Source organism: Crocodylus porosus, unplaced genomic scaffold, assembly GCF_001723895.1.
Source record: "Crocodylus porosus isolate Cpor-Errol unplaced genomic scaffold, CroPor_comp1, whole genome shotgun sequence".
Lineage (NCBI taxonomy): Eukaryota > Metazoa > Chordata > Crocodylia > Crocodylidae > Crocodylus > Crocodylus porosus.
Genome location: NW_017728906.1, coordinates 150,656,285 through 150,662,809, shown reverse-complemented (window position 1 = coordinate 150,662,809; position 6,525 = coordinate 150,656,285). Strand labels below are relative to the sequence as shown.

At 47.0% G+C, this 6,525-nt stretch overlaps 1 protein-coding gene across 6 annotated transcripts in view; it reads right to left on the bottom strand.

The window, feature by feature from the left end:
• LRCH1 (leucine rich repeats and calponin homology domain containing 1) overlaps nucleotides 1–6,525 on the bottom strand; it is a 210,910-nt gene that overhangs the window by 203,840 nt on the left and 545 nt on the right. The gene's annotated exons all lie outside the window — the stretch shown is intronic.

Here is a 6,525-nt window from a genome sequence, read left to right as displayed (position 1 = left end):
CACAGGTTGCAGGGTAGATCAGCATGGATCAGGCTACTTTATTGTCCTGATACTTGCCCCCCAATGCTGTTTGCCCTGCTGCAGTAGGGGAGAGACAAATTAAGATGTCCCTCCAATTTATTAGACACCATACATAAAAAATTCCATACATAGAAAATATATAAGCTTATTATAATCTAATTTTTAATTCGAAGTTGTCTTGGATTTGAGTAAATACAGTATCTGCTAAAATGTAATTACACTGATAAGGAAAAAAGCTTTTATTTTTACAAACATACAAAAACACACACACTTTTAATAACAAACATCAAGAATCAGCTTCATACTTGTTATTACAGAAAAACAGTGGTTGTGATACTTTTTTATTAGATGCCCCAAACTGTAAGTATACTTATGAATTAAATTCCAAGTATATACAAACTTTGAAAAGTCAAGTATTAAAAAAGGAACACTACCCACTAGTCAGTTCCCAAAGGCTAGGGAAAGCAGTTACAAGTAAACCAGCTTAAGTGATCAGAAATGGGTTTAAACCTGTAACAGAACATAAGCTGAGTGTACATAAACCAGTTTCAAAATGGACAAAACTCATTTGAGATAAACTTGGTTGAATGTAGTATCAGCCTTAACAGATTGAGATCAAACTGGTTTATGGAACTTGTGTCCCATACCCGTTCCTGGCTTAAGTTAAATAAGAGTCCTCCCCCATCCCAGCATGCTCTGCAGCCCTGGGCTGGGCTGTCCGTTCCAGCAAAGCAGGGTTGGCCCTGCCCCTCTCCTCCCTAGCTGGTACACAATCACTGCTCCAGCTGGCTGAGGAAGGCATAGGGCAAGAAATCCTGTTTTGGAGTGCTGCCTGGTCTGCCTGGCAAGGGGGCAGCAGCCCTTGCCAGGTATCCCCAACCCCTTATACCCCTTGGTGCTCCAGTGGCTGGACCAGGCAGTGGAGCCAGACCCCAGTAGCCTGAGTGGAAGGGGAGGATTTAATCTCCCCCATTACAGGGGGAGGGGGACAGCATGGGCACCAATAGGCTCCACTCATACACCCGGGGTCACGGCAGCTACATGCCAGTACCCTAAGGGGAAGGTGGAATTTAATCCTCCTATTGCAGGCAGTGGCACAGGCTCCAACACAGCATTTGCTCGAAGATCACCTCGGGCAGAGCCCGCAATGCAGCACCTGGCCCAAGTCCCTCCAAGGAGAGGGGGATGTGACCTTGCTGCGGGAGTAGGGGGCAGGAGGAAGGGGGAGCCCAGCTAAACACTGCCTCAAGCTGCAGCAGTACCAGCCACATCCAGCTGTGCATGGGGGCCAGAGTTTGCAGGCAGGCTCCAGCTGCAGCACAGCATCCCACCCTCCTCCCTCTCCCTGAAGCGGAGGGAACTACTGTGGCGAGTGGAGGTAAAGCACCTGCCACCCATCGCCTGCTTGCAGCAGCACTGAGCACTCAAAGCAGGCTGCTGTGGGTCAGGGGTATGTGCAGCAGCAGGGAGAAGCAATGGACTGCTGCTGCCCAGTCTGGTCCAGCCCAGCCCTGTGGCCCAGGGGTGCAGCCCAATACAGCCCAGCTGGCCCCGCGGCCCAGGGACATAGGCAGCGACTGGCCCACAGCAGCCCTTGACCAGGCAGCAGGTGACAGGTGCCTCACCTCCACCCACCGCAATAGTTCAGTCTGCCACCGCTGCCAGGAGAGGGAAGGGCGGGCTGCTGTGGTCTAGTCACTGACAGGACTGCACTCCTGGGCCACAGCCCCTGCCAAACCTGACTGCTGCAGTCCACTGCCTTCCCCTTCTGCTGTCCACACCCCTGGCCTGCCTGCCACCATAGTTCTCTCCACAGCTACTGCAGCTGGGAGAGGGAGGGGGGCAGGGAGCCACACTGCAGCTTCAGTCCACCTGCAAACCCTGGCCCCCACGCATGGCTGGAGGCAGCGGGCTCTGACCTGTCCCCTAGGGCCGCCCCAGCTCATGCCGCAGCAGGAGGCAGCAGTGAGTTGGGTTCTGTAACTAGTCCCCTCCTCCCCTTCAGCCAGGTCACATCCCCCTTCCCCAACCTTTCCCTACAGTCTGCTCCTTAATTAAACCCCACCTGCCCCTCAGGCTACTGGCATCTGGACACTGTGGCCCCAGATGCATAAGAAGAGCCTATCAGTGGAACCTATCAGTGCTCATGCCACCTGCCCCCTCTGGGGGGGATTAAACCCCCGCTTCCCTCAGCTTAGTTTCTCTCCAGCTTAGGGTTTGCTCTAGCACTGCTTCTGACCTGAGCCACTACAGGCACGTGCCTGCACTGCCAGAGGCAAATATCCATTCACCTGCAAATTGGTTCAATCTACGCAAGTTAGACTAACCTGCAAATATTGAATCAATTCAGGCTCCAGCTTTTTGATGCTTGTCCCTAGCTAAAAAAGGCCATTTTAACTAAAACAAGTTGAATTTTCATGTTTGTTTTTAAATGAAAAGTGGGGAAGGGTTGTTTGTCTTGTGAACTTTTGTAACCCAAGCATGGTGCTCCAGCGATTGGACCAGGCAGTGGGGCCAGACCCCAGTAGCCTGAGCAGAAGGGGAGAATTTAATCCCCCCCATTACAGGGGGAGGGGGACAGCATGGGCACCAATAGGCTCCACTCATACACCCAGGGTCACGGCAGCTACGTGCCAGTACCCTGTGCCAGTGCAACATAGTTAAGAAGCGAGAATGACAAGAGTCTATTTGCTTTGTCCGAGCTGAATGACAATAGTAAAAAAAAAAGGTATCATAATACTTGGGTTTAACGAAAAAGAAAGGCTACTGTCAACCTGAGCGTGCCCTTAAAGGAAAAAAAATAAAGAGAAGGGGTGTTAAGGTATTTTTATTCTCTGGGTATATTATTCCACCTAGGTTTCTTGGCTTTAGAAAATTCTGTAGCAAGAAACCTATCATAAACAACCTCAAGCCTTGCACTGGTTCTGTACTGTTAAATAAATAATCATGGCCATGTCTTCTTTACAGTGTGATGCAGCTGGTTTACACACTTGGTCAGGTATTTGTTCAGGGTGCTGAAAAAATGAAGAAACATGTCTGACTAATGTTACATATGCCCATAATAAGGAAAACATCCCCAAAATTCTCTGCATGGCTTTTTTTAGCTTCCAAAAATATAAGAAGCAATATGAATTAGGAAAAACAGGACTAGATGGGTGACTGAAGCTAAACCCCAGCTACTGCGGAAAACCACACAGTAAAATCTACTTTATAAATTTCAGTTTCCAGACGCTCATACAAAATCCCACTTTTGATTTTGCAGAAACATATATGATCTTAATTTTCAATGAAGAAAAATATTTCATTTATGGTCATCTAAAATATTAAGAACCCTGTCAAGAAACAACTTTGAAAATCTTTACTTATGGATCCCATGATCTTGTCCATGCTCAGAACACACTCTGTTGGAAAACCTGTAGCTGAAAAATCCAAGAAAGACGCTGCCAGAGTGTACCCTGGGTTTCACTTTTCTGGAAATCCCCTGCTATTTAGGCCTCTGAACTCGAAGTTCCTGCCTGTCTTGGCTATTCTGAACTGGACACTGTTCAAAGAGAAGCTCAGCCATGATTAGCAAAAGAGGTTTACAGTAAAAAGTCATCCCTGCCAAAGCACCAAAGGCACAATGGCCCAAAAGCAATTGAATATGCCACACACAAAAGCCACACATTGTGATTTGAAAGGAAGTACCCAATTTAATGCAAAAGAACATTGTGCGCACAATATGAACATTTAAGGATGGAGAGACAATGATCACTGTCAAAAACATGTGCTAGAGCTCCTGGGCTGAAGCCAACTATATCCTCCAACTGTTTATATATTCTGCTTATGTAATGCAACAAGTGAAAAGATGACAGACCTTCCAGAAACACATCAATATATAACATAACTCACAGGACAGGCTATTCACATTAATGGGTTGCAGGGTGGTGTTATAAGACAATAAACATCTGCTTTAACATTTTAAATACATCTCCCAGCCTATTATAGAGACTAATCGTAACAGGACAGTTTGTGCTACCAAGATATGGACTGCTGCTGCAATCCTCATTGGACATGAAGCAAAAACAGGTTATTTTCTGAGAAGGTCCCCTTCCCAAGAGTGGCTACACTGCAATCCACCCATGTTTGGACCATTCAGAATCACAGAAAAAAAGGGCTGAAAGGGACCTCAGGAGATCATCTAGTCCAATCCCCTGCGCTCAAAGCATGATCATCCCCAATTATACCATCCCAGCCACGGGTTTGTCTACCCATGTCTTAAAAACCTCCAAGGATGGAGATTCCAGAACTTCTCTGGGTAACCTGTTCCAGTGTTTTATGACCCTGTTAAATTTTCCTTGCTGCAACTTGAGAACATTACGCCTTGTTCTGTCACCTGCCACCACTGAGAACAGTCCAGCTCCGTCCTCTTTGGAACCTCCCTTCAGCTACTTGAAAGATGCTATTAAATCCCCCCTCATTCTTGGGCATTTGTATACAGGCATACCTCAGAGATATTGCGGGTTCGGTTCCAGACCACCGCAATAAAGCGAATATCGCAATAAAGTGAGTCACACAAATTTTTTGGTTTCCCAGTGCATATAAAAGTTATGTTTACACTATACTGTAGTCTTTTAAGTGTGCAATAGCATTATGTCTAAAAAAACAATGTACATACCTTAATTAAAAAATACTTTATTGCTAAAAAATGCGAAGTGAGCAAACGCTGTTGGAAAAATGGCGCCGATAGACTTGCTCGACGCAGGGTTGCCACAAACCTTCAATTTGTAAAAAACGCAATATCTGTGAAGCGCAATAAAGCAAAGCGCAATAAAACGAGGTATGCCTGTACATGTTTGCACCACAGCACTAGGCACTTTTAAAAGCGCCCAGAGCTGTGGCATATGCATTTGTATAAATGGTGAAATGGGCATCAGTGCTGAAAAAATGGCAGTGGGGTGCTTTTGAACTAAAACACAAAGGTGCTTTAGTTCAAAAGTGTACCACCACCATTTTCTCAGTGCTGACACGCATTTTGCCATTTATACAAATGCATACGACACAGTGCCAGAGATCCAGCATGTCAAAGCAGACAAATGTATGTCTACAAATGCCCAATAAAGTCCAGTTCTCTCAGCCTCTCCTCATAAGCCATGTTCCCCAGTCTCCTAACCATGACTGTTGCCCTCCACTAGATTGTTTCCCATTTGTCTACAGCCTTTCTGTAGTAGGGGGTCTAAAACTGGACACAGTATACCAAATGTGTCTTTACCAGCGCCACATAAAGAATAATCACTTCCTTTGATCTGCTGATAATGCTGCCTACTAATGCTGCCCAGTGTGCTGTTAGCCTTTGCATTTGTCTGCAGGAGATTGTTTTTTATTAAAATCCTTCCCAATCAAATGCCATTTTTCAAGATATGCATTTCATTTATCACCATAAAAGCAAGGCCAACAGCTTAACAACAGATCTAAAAACATTCCTGTAAATTTCAAATTAAAAAAAATGCAGCAAGAATGGAAAATTTAAAAGGATGGGAAGTTTAATCTTAAATGATGGACATAAACCTTTATTTGACTCCAGGAAATGTCACGCTAACTCTCTTCCATTTAAATTATGTCACCTTGCCCTCAACGTGATGGGACACTAGCCCGGATGGCCAGTTTGGCTCAACCTGACAGGGTGGTTCATGTTTCTATATACGTTTCCTTTACATTTTGTGTACCCCAGAGATACAAAATGCTCTTGAAGCCCTGACACCAATCTCTGTGGAAGTATTTGAGCACCAGCAAGCCTCACAGGCAAAAGGGAAAGAAGCCTGCCCTGGATATAAAAGCAGGGACCTCCATCACCACCAAGACAACCAGGGACCCTGCCTGCCCCAGGTGTGCATGCAACACTGGACGAGCCTGTGCACCTCTATGGCAGGCACGTGGGGGCCCCTGCGCAGGCAATGCAGGTAGCATGGCAGCACGCGAGCATCCCCTACCGAGATGCTCCCCCTCTCCAGCCTTGGTACCCACAGACACCAGCATAAGACATGGTTTGATCCCCTACAAGACATGAGACATTTCCTAGATCAGTGATTCTCAACCTTTTTTGTACTGGAACCCATTTGTAACACTGATGGTCAGTCCCAAACCAGTGCCCCTCACTCCTGGCCTGCTGCTCCCCAACCCCCAGGCTCCAGTGTGTGGGGCAGGGGGGGTGTGCATGTGTGGGGGGGAGCCCCAAGCAGCCCTTACAAGCTGGAGCTCTGCCAGGGATTCCCCCATTTTTCTCTTTAAAGGAGAATCCATTTGTAAAGTTTGTCCCACCCTTTCATACATTCTTGCCACCCACTTGCAGGTCGCATCTGAGGGACTGAGAAAGGCTGGACAAGAAAGGACCTCCCTTCCAGCCCTGCTTCTCCAGGATCTCCTTGACACCTGCAGAGACTGAAAGAGGTGTCGTCCCCGCCCCACCCCCACAGGGGAGGCAATAGGGAGAGTCCATAGGGGCTGAGGGGGGTGCCCCCCCCCGCG